This window comes from Saimiri boliviensis, chromosome 3, assembly GCF_048565385.1.
Source record: "Saimiri boliviensis isolate mSaiBol1 chromosome 3, mSaiBol1.pri, whole genome shotgun sequence".
Classification (NCBI taxonomy): domain Eukaryota; kingdom Metazoa; phylum Chordata; class Mammalia; order Primates; family Cebidae; genus Saimiri; species Saimiri boliviensis.
Genome location: NC_133451.1, coordinates 156439281 through 156455906, shown reverse-complemented (window position 1 = coordinate 156455906; position 16626 = coordinate 156439281). Strand labels below are relative to the sequence as shown.

At 32.9% G+C, this 16626-nt stretch overlaps 1 long non-coding RNA gene across 1 annotated transcript in view; it reads right to left on the bottom strand.

Moving 5' to 3' along the window:
• LOC141583934 (uncharacterized) overlaps positions 1-16626 on the bottom strand; it is a 114616-nt gene that overhangs the window by 82597 nt on the left and 15393 nt on the right. Inside the window, exon 2 of the long non-coding RNA XR_012516765.1 lies at positions 9404-9479. This is a non-coding gene — a long non-coding RNA (uncharacterized LOC141583934). The remainder of the gene's footprint in view (positions 1-9403; positions 9480-16626) is intronic.

Here is a 16626-nt window from a genome sequence, read left to right as displayed (position 1 = left end):
TGATGATTCAATTTCTCTAGTTTTTATATTAAGCTGAATTTCTGTTAAATAAAAGGTGTTTTCTTCCTTTGTTTTTCTTCTTTAAAAAAGATACACCATAATAAGATGAATAAAAAAAGGTTTATTTATATTTAAGTTATTTACTTAGCACCTAAAATATACCAAGCCCAATTCTTAGAGTTATGGGTATAAAGAAAAAGGAAAATAGATAATTTCCCTATTCTTAAAGGACAGTTAAGAATGCTGCATGAGATAACTTAAGTAAACAAAATTAATTTAGCTTGTTTATCTCTTCTATCAGATAAAAGAAGAATTCACCTTTGTAAACAATGTGAAAAGTTTGGATTATTTTGTTAATACATATTATAAATGATCATAGAAATAATAGGAAATCATGTCAGGCATTGCATATTGGGTTCAAATAGATTTTATGCTTTTTTTTTTATAACCTGTGTTACACATTGGGTCCAAATATATTTTATACTTTTTCTCTACTGCTATGCATTTTTAAATTATTTTACTTGTAAATACACACTATGCATCTCCAAAAAAAAAAAAAAAAAAAAAAAAAAAAAAAGAAGAGTCCCGATAAACTTATTCTTAATTAGGAGGAGCATTTCAGCATCCTGAGTGCAGAAGTTCTGGCTCTTCACACAAATGCCACCATGCTCTGATCTATTCCCACATACATCAGATATCTGGTCTGTCACTGATGGTTGTGGCAACAGAAACAGTCCAAAATTTACCCATAGTAAATTGAAGAAAAGATATCTGGTTTGATATGAAGTCTGATGTGACAGGTGAGCAAAGACAATGACCACAGCAGCACTACATCTGAAGCATGGTCAAGGCAGACATCTGTGTCTGTTTCCTTGAAAGAATGTTTCCATGAAGCATTACTCTCAGCGGAGAAGCATATTCTCAAGGGAGCTCAGGGTCTTGTGAGAAGGTGTGGGTTTACATAGGAGAGGGTTGTCCCTCTGCTGCTCTTTCCAAGAGGTCTGGAATCTCTCACCTGCCCATGCTAGATAATATGCTATTATATAGCTGTGGCACAAACTGTGATTTTTAAGTGAGAACTTTTTGCACTGAACAACCTGAGTAGCTATAATGGGTCATTCTGAATATAATATAATGCTTCATAAACTCATTAACTATACAAATTGTTCCTCCTCCAAAAACATTTTTCAAAGACTTCTACAGAGGTCAGCAAAATAGTTCAATATATTAATGTTAATATTAAATGGATATATTAAATATATTTATACTAAATTTGGTGAATTTTAAAAGAGCTTGATTTAATTGTTAAATGGTAATTCAATTAGTGCAAATTAAAGCTGGAAAAATCTACCAGTATATAAACACAAAGAAATGAAGCTGTTAAAAATTACTCTGGAAACAAGAGTTACTATATAATCCAATCTATGATAATCTTTATGTATTACTATTACAGTATTCAGTAGATATTTAAATTACAGAGAAAAGTGATAATATAACTGTTTACCTTCAGTCAGAACATAGGACACATAATGTTATTTTAAGGTCAACAGAATTATATTTATCACTGACAAAATAGACAATTTTTATAAATTAGCAAATTGTTCCCATGTACGTTATATTTCAACATTGATATATTTCATTTGGTTGCTGTTTATTTCTGAAACAATATCAGAAGATATATTTTTAATCTTAAGAAAAAAATTGCGTCAATCATGACATAAATGAATGCATTTTATTTATTTTTTAATGCAAATAAGTTTGTAAAAAGAGAAGACACAAATTATCAGCATCAGGAATAAAAGAGGTGATATCAGTAAAAGAAGCAGTATCACAAATACACTACAGACATTAAAGGATAAGGAAATACCGTAATTGGATTCACAGAATACATTTGAAAACAGAGGAACTGGACCCATTCCTTAAAGACAAATTACCAAAATCACTCAGAAAAAAAATATAACCTGAACCTCCATGTATTTATTTACAAACATAACATTTGCAGTTTAAAAGCTTGCAAAAACAATCCCTTTGGTTTTAGATGGTTCCACTGTTGACTTCTTCTGAATATTTAAGGGAAAAGTGGTACTAACTTATGATAATTTCTTACAGAAAATGAAAGATGAACAAACTTCCTTTAAGAAACATGCCATTTTATGAGACCAGTATTATAATCATGTCAAAACAAAATATAATAAGAGGAAATAAAACTACAGTCCAATATAGATATAAAAATCTTCAACAAAATATTAGAAAATGAATCCAGAAAGATCTACCCATATCTATATTCATGTTTATCTATTTATCTAAAGTGAGCAAACTTTTTAAAAACTCAGTATCTATAAATGATTAAATAATCTAGGAAGCAAAATATTTTTCTCAGTTTGATAAGGAACATCTAGAATAGGCATAAAACTAACATTATATTTAATGAAGATGATTCTGTGTTCTCCACTTAGGGTGGGAAACTAGGCAATGAATCTGTTATCTATTGATATGATTATCATTTCCTTGGTTATGTCTATTAATAAGGTGAATCTAATTGTTGGATTTTTTAGTGTGACTACAAACTTCCATTTCTTGAAAAGTCTAAGTGGTCCTGATGTGTGTTAGTGTGTGTATGTGTATGTGCATGCATGTGTGCATGAGAGAGAGAGAGCATGAGAGAGATGGATTTGATTTTCTAATACTTTCTAATGCTTATTAATGTCTGTGTTTATATACGAGAGATACTGGTTTTGTTTAGGGTTTTGTTCTCTAACCACACACACACACACACACACAAACACACACACACACACACACACACACACACACATATATATATATATATATATATATATATATATATATATATATATATATATATAATTGCACTGTAGGTTCTGGGATACATGTGCAGAACATGCAGGATTGTTTAATAGGTACATACAAGGCAATGTGGTTTGCTGCCTCTATCCCCCTGTCACCTATATCTGGCATTTCTCCCCATGTTATCCATCCCCAACTCCCTACCACTTGCTGCCTCTCCCCTGATCCCCCCGACCAATAGACACCAAAGTGTGATTCTCCCCCCACTGTGTCCATGTGTTCTCATTGTTCAACTCCCACCTGTGAGTGAGGACATGAAGTGTTTGATTTTCTGTTCCTGTGTCAGTTTGCTGAGAACGATGGTTTCCAGATTTACCTATGTCCCTAAAAAGGACACAAACTCATCATTTTTTATGGCTACATAGTATTCTATTGTTCATATGTGCCACACTTTCCTTGTCCAGTCTACTATCGATGGGCATTTGGGTTGGTTCCATGTCTTTGCTATTGTAAACAGTGCCACAACGAACATATGTATGCATGTGTCTTTATAATAGAATGAATTATAATCCTTTGGATATATACCCAAGAATGGGACTGCTGTGTTGAATGGAATTTCTATTTCTAGGTCCTTAAGGAATCGCCACATTGTCTTCCACAATGGTTGAACTAATTTACACTCCCACCAACAGTGTATAAGTGTTCCTATTTCTCTACATCCTCTCCAGCATCTGTTGTCTCCAGATGTTTTAATGATCGCCAGTCTAACTGGTGTGAGATTTATCTCAACGTGGTTTTGATTTGCATTTCTCTAATGACCAGTTATGATGAACATTTTTTCATTATGTTTGTTGGCCTCATATATGTCTTCTTTTGAAAAGTGTCTCTTCATATTCTTTACACACATTTGAATGGGTTTGTCTGTTTTTTCTTGTAAATCTCTTTTAGTTCTTTGTAGATTCTGGATATTAGCCCTTTGCCAGATGGGTAGATTGCAAAAACGTTTTACCATTCTGTTGGTTGATGATTCACTCTAAAGAGTGTTTCTTTTGCTGTGCAGAAGCTCCGGAGTTTAATTAGATTCCATTTGTCTATTTTGGCTTTGCTGCCAATGCTTTTGGTATTTTAGTCATGAAGTCCTTGCCTACGCCTATGTCCTGAATGGTTTTGCCTAGGTTTTTATCTAGGGTTTTTATAGTGTTAGGTCTTATGTTTAAGTCTTTAATACATCTGGAGTTAATTTTAGTCTAAGGTATCAGGAAGGGGTCCAGTTTCTGCTTTCTGCACATGGCTAACCAGTTTTCCAAACACCATTTGTTAAACAGGGAATCCTTTCCCCATTTCTTGTTTTGTCAGGTTTGTCAAAGATCAGATGGTTGTAGATGTGTGGCATTACTTCAGAGGACTATGTTCCGTTCCATTGGTCTATATCTCTGTTTTGGTAACAGTACCATGTGGTTTTGATTACTGTGTCCTTGCAGTATAGTTTGAAGTCATGTAGTGTGATGCCTTCAGCTTTGTTCTTTTTGCTTAGAATTGACTTGGCTATATGTACTCTCTTTTGGTTCCATATGAAGTTTAAGGTTTTTTTCCCAGTTCTGTGAAGAGGGTCATAGGTAGCTTGATGGGGAGAGCATTGAATGTCTAAATTACTTTGGGCAGTATGGCCATTTTCATGATATTGATTCTTCCTAACCATGAGCATGAAATGTTTTTTCATCTGTTTGTGTCCTCTCTTACTTCCTTGAGCAGTGGTTTGTGGTTCTCCTTGAAGAGGTCTTTTACATCCTTTGTTAGTTGTATTCCTAGTTATTTTATTCTCTTTGTAGCAATTGTGAATGGCAGTTCATTCTTGATTTGGCTGTCTTTAAGTCTGCTATTTGTGTATAGGAATGCTTGTGATTTCTGCATATTGATTTTGTATCCTGAGACTTTGCTGAAGTTTCTTATCAGTTTCAAGAGATGTTGGGATAAGATAATGGGGTCTTGTAAATATACAATCACGTCATTTGCAAATAGAGACAATTTGACTTCCTCCTTTCGTACTTGAATACCCTTTATTTCTTTTTCTTGCCTGATTGCTCTGGCTAGAAATTCCAGTACTCCACTGAATAGGAGAGGTGAGAGAGGGCATCCTTGTCTAGTGCCAGATTTCTAAGGGAATGATTCCAGTTTTTGCCCATTTAATATGATATTGGCTGTGGGTTTGTCATAAACAGCTTGTAGTATTTTGAGGTATGTTCCATTGATACCTATTTTATTGAGAGTTTTTAGCATAAAGGGCTGTTGAATTTTGTCATAAGGCCTTCTCTGCATTTATTGAGATAACCAGGTGGTTTTTGTCTTTGGTTCTGTTTATGTGGTGAATAACATTTTTAGACTTGTGTATGTTGAACCCAACTTGCATTCTTGGGATGAAACCTACTTGATCGTGATGGGTAAGCTTTTTGATGTGCCACTGCAATTGGTTTTCCAGTATTTTATTGAAGATTTTTGAATCTATGTTCATCATGGATATTAGACTGAAGCTTTCTTTTCTTGTTTAGTCTCTGCTGGGTTTTGGTATCAGGGTGATGTTGGTCTCATAAAATGATTTGGGTAGGATTTCCCCTTTTTGATTGTTTAGAATAGTTTCAGAAGGATTGGTACCAGCTCCTCTTTATATGTCTGGTGGAATTCAGCTGTGAACCCATTTGGACCTGGGCTTTTTTTGATTGGTAGGCTATTAATTACTGCCTTAACTTCAGCCCTTATTATTGGTCTAGTCAGGGTTTCAACTTCTTCCTGGTTTAGGCTTGGGAGGGTGCAAGTGTCAAGGAATTTATCCATGTCTCCCAGGTTTACTGGTTTATGTGCATAGAATTGTTTGGTGTAATCTCTGATGGCAGTTTGGATTTCTGTGGAATCTGTGGTGATATCTCCTTAATAGTTTTTTATTGCATCTATTTGATTCTTTTTCCTTTTCTTTTTTATTAATCTGGCTAGCGATCTATTTTGTTGATCTTTTCAAAAAACCAGCTCCTGGATTTATTGATTTTTTGAAGGTTTTTTGTGTGTGTGTGTGTGTGTGTGTGTGTGTGTGTGTGTGTGTGTGTCTCCTTCAGTTCTGCTCTGATCTTAGTTATTGTTGTCTTCTGCTACCTTTGGTATTTTTTTTTGTTTTGCTCCTCTAGCTCTTTCAGTTTTGATGATAGGGTGTTGATTTTAGATCTTTCCTTGCTTCTCGTGTAGCTATTTATTGCCATAAATTTTCCTCTAGACACTGCTTTAAATGTTTCATAGAGATTCTGGAAGATTGTGTTTTCATTCTCATTGGTTTCAAAGAACATCTTTATTTCTGCCTTCATATCATTGTTTATCCAGTCAACAATCAAGAGCCATTTGTTCAGTTTCCATGAAGTTGTGTGGTTCTGAGGTAGTTTCTTAATCCTGAGTTCTAATTTAATTGCACTGTGGTCTAAGAGATTGTTTGTTATGACTTCTATTCTTTTGCATTTGCTGAGGAGTGATTTACCTCCAATTATGTGGTCAATTTTAAAGTAGGTGTGATGTGGTGCTGAGAAGAATGTATATTCTTTGGATTTGGGGAGGAGAGTTCTGTAAATGTCTATTAGGTTTGCTTGGTCCAGATCTGATTTCAAGTCCTGGATATCCTTGTTAATTTTCTGTCTTTTTGATCTAATATTGACAGTGGAGTGTTAAAGTCTCCTACCATTATTATGTGGGAGTCTAAGTCTCTTTGTAGGAAAACTTCTTTTTTTTTTTTTTTTTTTTTCTTTTTTTTTTTTGAGACGGAGTTTTGCTCTTGTTACCCAGGCTGGATTACAATGGCACGATCTCGGCTCACCACAACCTCTGCCTCCTGGGTTCAGGCAATTCTCCTGCCTCAGCTTCCTGAGTAGCTGGGATTACAGGCACACACCACCATGCCCAGCTAATTTTTTGTATTTTTAGTAGAGACGGGGTTTCACCATGTTGACCAGGATAGCCTTGATCTCTTGATCTCGTTATCCACCTGCCTTGGCCTCCCAAAGTGCTGGGATTATAGGCTTGAGCCACTGCGTCCTGCTGTAGGAACGCTTCTATTTTTTAACAGCTCCTGTGCTGCTTTATTCTAATTTTTAAAAATTTTTTGCTTGTATTTGTGTATTCATAATAATCACCTCACCAATATGATATTGTGCTGGAGGTTTTATAAATTTTAATAAAGCAAGAAAAAGAAATAAAATACATTCAGATCGTTGAGGAAGAAATAAAACTATCACCATTCACAAATGACATAATTGTATACATAGAGAATTCCAAAAAATTAACAAAAAAATCTTAGATATAATAAGCCACTTTGGCAAGTTTAGGTTATAAAAATAATGTAGAAAAATTATATTTCTGATATAATAGGAATAAACAACCGAAATTTTAAAGCACAATATCATCTACAGTAGCTCCTCCAAAAATGAAATGCTTAAGTATAAATCTTTTACAACATGTGCACAATCTATAGGTGGAAAACTAAAAAATTGCTGATAAAAGATACCAAAGAAAAAGAAATATATATTGTGATGTGTTGTGTTCATAGCTTGGATTGATTGATATAGTTAAGAGGTTAATATTGTTCAAGTAAATTTATTAATGAAATGCAATCCTAATGAAAACCCCAAGATTCTTTTTAGACATTGACAATTTGATTCTAAAATTTACATAGAAAGTTAAAGGAACCAAAATAGTCAAACAATTTTGAAAAAGAACAAAGTTAGGGAGCCTACTCTTTCAGACTTTAAGACATACTATAAATCTATAGTAGTCCAGGCAGTGTGGTATTTATGAAAAGTAAAACTCATGGAATAAAAGAGCAGAAGATTCAGAAATAGATTCACACACATACTTTAAGTGATTTTTGATAAATATTTAATAGTAATTCAATGGAGAAATGATAGTTTTGTCAACAAATGGGCCTGTAACAACTAACAACTGGACACCTATAGTTAAGGGAAAATAAATCTACAAATAATAACTTATTTAACAATTAACTCAAAACATATCATTGATCTTAACATAAAGCATACAATTTAAAAACTCTTAGAAGAAAGTACAGGAAAAAACACCTTCGTGACTGTGGATGAGGGAAATAATTCATAGAATATGACAACCGAAGAACAATGTACAACAGAGAAGCCTGTAAATTGAGCTTCATCAAAGTTAAAATGTTATTGCTTTATATAAGTTTATGTTTGAACTGGTAAAAGGGTGAAAAAGCAAGCTACAAGCTGGAGGGAAATATTGCAAATTAAGTTTCAGAGAAAGGACTTAGATCTAGGATATATAGGGAATTACAGAAATATAAAAGTAGGAAAACTAATAACCCCAATTTTAAGACAGGCAAAAGCTGTGAATGGACACTTTACCTAAGACAATATATGGAAAGACAATCAACAAATGAAAGGATGCAAATCAACATTAGTCAGTAGAGAAATAAGTACACATTATAATCTATTAGAATAACTAAACAAAACAAGACAAAAAAAAATAGGAAAAGATAGAAAAAGAGAAACACTCCTACATTGAGGAGGAGAATACAGGATGATGCAGTCTCTCTAAAATTATAGTATGAAAATTTCTTATAAACTTAAAAATACTTATTGAAGCACCTGGGAATTGCATTTCTTATGGGTATTTTCCCTAGAAATTTATGTTCATAAGCTTATGTTTGAACTGATATTTTACATCTTAAATTATGTTATCCATAAATTTTTAAAAATCTAGACATAAATGTTTATAGTGGCTATTCATAATTGCCAGAATTTAGAATGGATCTACCTGCTTTCTAATAGGTAAATGGATATACAGGTTATGTTACAGCACTCCTTGGAATATTACCTAGCCACAATATGAAAAATTATCTAATGCACTATCCCAAGTGAAAGCAGCAGACTCAACCTATGGCATACTGCATGGTTCTATATAGAGTATGCCACTCTATGGTTGACATACTAAAAAAGGCAAAAATATAGGAACACCATGAGACCTTATTTAGGGTACTTGAATTGTGTGTATACTGCCTGTGGTTGTTTATAGGAATCTATTCACTTACAAAACACTAAATAACAGTACATCAGAAAAGTGAATATTGCAGTGAATATAAATTTAAATAATAATAGTAACCACTTATTTTAGAGTACACTGAGATAACATTAGAATAATATCAATGGACATTATTTTTTCAGAATTAAATATATTTCTCCTTGTTAAACATATTTTGTAAAAAACACATTTTTTCTATATAGTTAATATATTAATTACTGCTCTACAAGCGGATGTTAACCTAGGTAAAGGTTTGGTCCTTATTTAACACAGTTACAAACTAAGAATTCATTACTTATCTTATTGTGTTCTAAAATTTTTTCTGTCAAGTTAAATTATTCTTAAGAGAATGGAATTATTTGTCACAGGTATTTCAGAAAAATATTTTGAAAACTCATAGTAATAGACGAGACAGCAGATAATAAAAGTGTTCTTCCTCTAGTGGTGGCCAAATCAATACAAACTTGAGGTCACTATAGTCAGTATTAAGAGATGATTCAGAAAGACAGCTACTTACCACCATAAGTAGAATTCAGACAGCTGTGTCATGATTCTACAGATGTTCAAGCCAATTATAGCAGTTATATTCACACCTATAAATGAGAAAAGTGAACTCTATAACCTGAGATTTGGCACATTACATGGGGAGAACGTGCTGTGCAACAACTTCTAATTTATAAAAGGGGATTTGAGATAAAACTACAGTATATATATTTTAAATAAATCTTTCTAATTTACCCAAGACTTCTCTAAAAATAACTATGTTCACATTTGTATGTCTATACAATATTTATTCACAGAAAGTCTCTTTAATTTAGTAATTGAAACTGTCAAGAAATAATTCAAAATTTGTTTCTTTTATATTGTATACATTCAACCTCAATAAATTTCAATGATTTAAACATTTTAATTATGAAAATTTTTTAATTAAAAATAGCACAACTTACTATTTTTTTCCCCCAGCTTGATAATCTTGGAGGCTTGATTTAATTTTTAGGGTGCTAGTATTATTTCGTCACTTCTTTTTTGAATGATATCTTTAACCAAATTGTGAAAGAATACTTAAGAAAATTATTTATCTCCCATTATCGAATTTACATTAGAAATAAAGTAACCAGATTGAAATTCTTCTTCATCTTGTCAAATCCAAAACACACAGAAGTTCTGTTTAGTGTTTTTAATGTATGTAAATAATTGCATTATAGTGTTACAAGTTATAGTTTTAAGAATGAAAGGGTGGCAGCTGGAAGTGTCAGTCATGTATAAACATGTTTCAGTTACAGGGCATGCCCTATGGCTCATAAATTTTAATATTTAATTTATACAACAAAATTGTAAGCTAAACGGTATTGTCTGTATTTAACAAATAAAGAAATTTCAAATTTGGAGAAAAAAGATTCTAAAGAAAGCTATCAGGAATGGATATTAGTTACCAATAATGTCCTTTTGCCACCATTCCCATTCATTTGTAAAACTAATAAATAAATGACCTATTAAACCTAATATTAAATAACTCTCCAAAAATTACTTCTCCAAAAATATAGAGAGTTCACTTGGAAGTTAACCAAAATTGCACAATATAACTTGTCCTAAAATGTGACCATTTTACATTTAAATTTAAAATACCACTTTTGAAGAATTCAAACCAATGTTTCTTACAAACTGCTAATGATTTCTACTATATGTAACACACACACACACACACACACACACACACACACACACTCACTCTCTCTCTCTCTCTTTCTGACTGTACCTGGAAGCTTATGCTGTAATACCCTGAAGGAGTATTACATCTTGCAGAGTTTAAGTAGCAAGTAAGGAAGTGTAGTGGTGTAAGTAACGAAAATTCATCTTGCAGAGATTCTGAAATAGCTAGACTAGAGGAGATTACTTTGTTATTCCTTGCCTTTTTTGAAAGAGGGAAAGCACCAGCAACAGAACAGTATATTGTGAAAATAAAAATGTTGATTTATGAGATATTGAAGAGGTAAAATAAATAGAGCTTTTGATGTATGACTTGTTTGGCGTGAGTAAGAGGGATTAGTTAGGATGACCACCAGGCTTCAAGCTTGAAACCTGAATGATAGGCCATATTCTGTATTTAACAATCAATGAAATACAGTAGGAGACAACCTAGATAAAGAAGAGTTCAGGTTAGTATCAGAAGTAAGATTTACTCTGAGTGGAATATTCATTATTCCATTTGTTATATTATTTCCAGAGAAATATAATCCATATGCATTCTATATCATTTTGTTTCTATGAATCTAAATTGACTCTTTAATTAAAATTGAAGGAGTTGAAAAATAATAGTTCCTAAACTTTAACTTTCTAAGTCAAGATTTTTGAATTTCCTGCCAGTCAGCTCTGAAGACAGCAGCTGATTCTGACAAGGGGTATTCTCCCAGAATAGCGTACCAGCTCCATAAAAAAACAGACTGCCTCCTGAAGTGAGTCCACGACCCATGGGCCTCCTAACTGGGAGAGACCTCCCAACAAGGGTTGACAGGCACCTTATACAGGAGAGCTCCAGCTGGTATTAGGCTGCTGCCCCTATACGACAAAGCTTCTAGAGGAAGGAACAGGCAGTGATATTTGCTATTCTGCAGCCACTACTGTTGATACTCAGGCAAAGAGTGTCTGGAGTGGACATCCAGTAACTGCAACAGACCTGCAGAAAAGGGTCTGATTGTTAGAATAAAAAACACAAACAACAAAGAACAAACAGAAAGCAACAAAAACGACATCACCAAAAAAGACCCCCATACCAAAACCTCATCCAAAAGTCATCAGCCTCAAGGATTAAAGGTAGATAAATCCAGGACGATGAGTGCAAAAACGCTGAAAATTCTAAAGACAGAATCCTCTTCTCTAAATGATCGAAGCATCTCTCCAGTAAGGGCACAAAATTGGAGGGAGAATGAGATTGAGGAAATGACAGAAGTAGGCTTCAGAAGGTGAGTAATAACAAACTCATCTGAGCTAAAGGAGCATATTCTAACACAATGCAAGGAAGGTAAGAACATTGATAAAAGGTTATAGGAATTGCTAACTAGAATAACCAAAGAGTAACATAAGTGACCTGATGGAGTTGAAAAACACAGCACAAGAACTTTGTGAAGCATATCAGAGATTGAAGACCTCTGATGAAATAAGGTGTGAAGACAAGATTAGAGGGAAAAAAGAATGAAAAGGAAAGAACTAATTATTTCTTATACTTAATTCTTTACACATTTAAAAATCACCTTGTTATAATATCAGGGAACAATTTTTCCAAGACTTTAAACTTCCAAATAAACTTTTTCTTCCTTTCTTTCATTTCTCCCTCCCTCCCTCCCTCCCTTTCTCCACCCCTTCCTTCCATTCTTCGTTCCTTCTTTCCCTTCCTTCCTTCTTTTTCTTTTTCTCTTTCTATTTCTTTCTCACTCTCTCCTTTCCTTCCTTTTATCTTCCTTCCCCTCCTTTCCTTCCTCCCTCCCTCTCTCTCTCCCTTCCTTCTTTCCTTTCTCTTTCTTTCTTCTATTTAATGTGAACAACATGATATTTTGATATATATACGCAGAGTGAAATGATTGTTAAAGCCATAAAAATTAACATATTCATCATCTCACACCATTGTTAGCTTTTTTGTGTGCATGTGGTAAGAACACCTAGAATCTACTGTTAGTAAATGTCCATTAGATATTAAAATATTGCTAATTATAGCCTTCATGCCTTACAGTAGGTCTCTAGATTTATTCATACTAAATATCTGCAATATTGCATCCTTTGACCTACATCTCTCCCTTTCTCACTGCCCTCCCAACCTCTATTCTATTCTCTTTTTCTTCCTAGTTTCCCTTGCTTACATTGTTTTTTTTTTTCCTGATAGTCAAAACTCAAAGGCTGCAAGAGTGGTTTTTGCAAATTACAAATCAAACCATGTCTAAAACCTATTTAAAAATTTTAGTGGCTTCCTATTTCATTGAAAATAAAAGCCGAGATTTATACCATGGCCCTACATAATTTGACTTTTGTCTGAATTTCCTACTTCATTATTTGTGGACAAATAATTTACCAATTCATTATTAGACATACCATATTTCTTCATCTGGGTTCTTTTTAACTTCCTGGATTGAAGCCAGGGAGATTTTATTTAAGGCTTCTATCTTGTCATTTTAAAACTGTATATTTATTTCAAATTCCAGATCTAACTGACATGTACAATACTTCTAACATCTCTCGATATAATTTTTCCTTTCTTGGCTCTAGTTACTGTAGGTATTTTAAATAGTTTACTAATACTTTTAGTTGTATTTCCCTAGGTTAAGTGTGCTACTTTCAACACTCTCTCCAATTTATAATTCCCTTTTGTGACATATTTTTAATCAGTCCCTAATGAATTTGTACTACTTACTTAATTGTGAGTTCCCTATTACTGACTCTTTATACATCTTATTTGTTATAATACACTAAAGAGCTTCCAGAAGATCCCTTCCAAATTGAAATCCATCACATATCCATTATGCTTTGTGATAGACCCTTGTATATATCCTGTGGGTCAGATAATAAAAAATCTCCTAACAAGTGAAATTTAATTGTTAACAACAGAGTAAGAGACAGTCTTCCAAAGGTGGTGCATGTTCTTACTAGTAACCTAAGAATGCAGTGTCTCACTACTCTTTATATGGGCCACTTCTGAGGATTGCTTTTGCATATGTAATCTCAATTTAATACATCCCACCAAACAGCAGGATTACAATAAAAGTAATAGATTACCTCAGCTCACAGCACTTCCATCCTCTAATGCAACCCACTGTGTATGCAGTCATTCTCTCAGTCACCTGAGTTGACCCTTTGTGACTGGGAAACAGGAAACTCTTACCATGACTTTTGCAATTAGTAGTAAACTTCATTGTCTCTACTCCAAGAATCATGTGTCCTCTGTGGGCATTCACAGACACTAAGAGATTAGTTTTCTAGCTTAGCAAATATAGTACAATCCCAGATTTCAAACAGTTCTATATAATAATGGATGTTTGTTTTAAAAAATGAGACTTAACTGTTAAAAATTTGGATAAATATTTATAGCTAATACAATTTTCCCAAAGGATATATTTACTAAAACAAAAAATTTTTTAGTTGTTACTAATCCAAAATTTAAACAGTAAAACATTAACGTGTTATTAAACTGATATCTTCAGAAATTACTAAAAGTAGTAAAAATACAATTGTATAAAAAGTTGTTTCACAGAATTATGTTAATGTGTCACCAGTTGCAAAAAATATAGCTTCAATTATTTTCTTTGAATCTTAAAAAGTACCTTTAATTAGTGAAGCAAAATCTAAATTCATAATTCTTTAAGACTTGTACAGATGGTGAAATTCATGAATGGAAATGATAATTAACACTTTGTGTGGAAATGGTTATTTTTGTTGTTCTAATCTGTAAAATCAGATACTTCTACAGGATAGTGGCTATTTCAATATTCATAATCATTTCACTTTTTGCACAGGCAAATATTACTAAAATATTAAGAAAGTAAAGCTCTTTTTTCTGATGGTTCATGAATATTAAAATAGATGAAGACTTAGGAGATTCAAGTTTTCAAACTTTTAGAACTGAATTAAAGATTCCATTAAAAAGCATTCTACTTAAGAGGGATTTTTTTTTTATTGTAATTAAATAATCTTTCTCTTTACTGGCATCTTCTTTTATTTTTAATAATAATTGTTTTCAAAATAAATAAAAATGTAATGGAGAATATTAAAATGACTCATATTCCCAATACAATAATCACTTTGAAATTAAAAATAAATAGCCATAAATGTAATGCCTGTATAAGGTGAGAGTAGTCAGTCAATTCATTAAACTATAGAACAAAATTGGATGTCAACCCACAGCTTTTTAAACTCATTTATACTTTTCTTTTTGCATTCTGAAAACATTTTGTTTCTTATCTTTATTAAAAATTATCTTAATTTCTTCATTATTCTCATAATGTAGTTTTCATATCTGCCTTAGATTTATTCTACTTCATTAATTTTAATATTTCCAGAGTAATTAGCTGTAGGAATATAACAAAACTTAGAAATTTGTTTTCTATTAATTAGTACTTTGTTGGTCTTAGTCCCTGATATAGTTTGGATGTTTCCTCCTCTCCAAATCTCATGTTGAAATGTGATCCCCAGTGTTGGAGTTGGGGTTTGGTGGGAGGTGTTTGGGTCATGACGGCAGATCCCTAATGAATGACTTGGTGCGCTCCCCATGGTAATGAGTTCTTGCTCTGTCAGTTCAAATAAGATTTGATTTTTCAAAGAGTCTGGCACCTCCTCCTCTCACTCTTGCTCCCTCTCACCAGGTGACACACAAGTTATCCCTTTGCCTTCCACTCTCATGGTAAGCTTTTGACACCTCACCAGAAGCAGATACTGATGCCATGCTTGCACAGTCTGCAGAACCACAAGCTGAAATAAATCTCTTTTATTAAAGATTACCTGCCCTCAGGTATTCTTTAATAGAAACACAGAATGGATTAACATAATCTCCACCCCCCTTGCAATATAAACTATACTGTAACAAATATCTTCTTACATATATAGGTGTACTGTTATTTTATTATTATTATTATTTATTTATTTATTTATTTTTTGAGACAAAGTCTTGCTCTGTCACCCAGGCTGGAGTGTAGTAGTGCAATCTCGGCTTGCTACAACTTCCACCTCCCAGGTTCAAATGATTCTCCTGCCTCAGCCTCCTGAGTAGCTGGAATTACAAGTGCCCACCACCATGGCTTGTTAATTATTGCACTTTAGTAGAGACAGGGTTTCATCATGTTGGCCAGGCTGGTCTGGAACTCCTGACCTCAGGTGATCTGCCTGACTCAGCCTTCTAATATGCTGGGATTACAGGTGTGAGCCACCAAGTCTAGCCTAGGTGTACTTTTAATAATACACTAATGACTTGATTTCTGGAAGTGATATTATTGTGTAGAGATTTTGTTTTAGTTTTCTAAAAATGTGAACAATTTATATTTCTATTTGCATGAGAATTTCTTAATAGAAAGAATGAAAAATTCATATTAACAAATGTATGTATATATTTGATTTTTATATTATTAAAGCCTATTGAGCCTATTGGTTATTCTATTAATATAATGAGATGACTAACAAATGTGAAGGATTTTTAAAATATATAACATTAGCTGGTGTAGGAAAGTTAAAGCAACCAGAATTCTTTGTAAAATCTATATAATTTACTTTTCAGCAGCTAGAGTATTTCATAAAAATATAAAAGGCAATCTTTGTTTTGGTGTGATCTAGTGTCCTAAGAATGAAGACATTGTTGATGGCATTATATTAGAATATATGTGAAATAAACCTAAAATATGTTAAATCCATGAACATGAACATTGCTATAGATATTATTTTGAAATACAGCATTCTGAAATTGCTAATTCAGGTTACACTTTTATTTCTACTGATAGCTATTTATTCTATGTCTTTGCCAAATAACTTGGACACACAAAGACAGTCATGTTATACCCCTGAAATGTGAAATCTCATAAAAATATTTATTTTTATTTCAAAATTTAATATGTATGCATACTACTGTTAGAAAGCTATATATACCTTATACTTTCTGTCTGTTTTAATTTACTACATCTTCATTTTTATATGGTTAATACTTTGAGTAGAAATAATGTTCTCTTCTGTTAAATCTATACGAATATATCAACATCATATCTTAAAATCCAC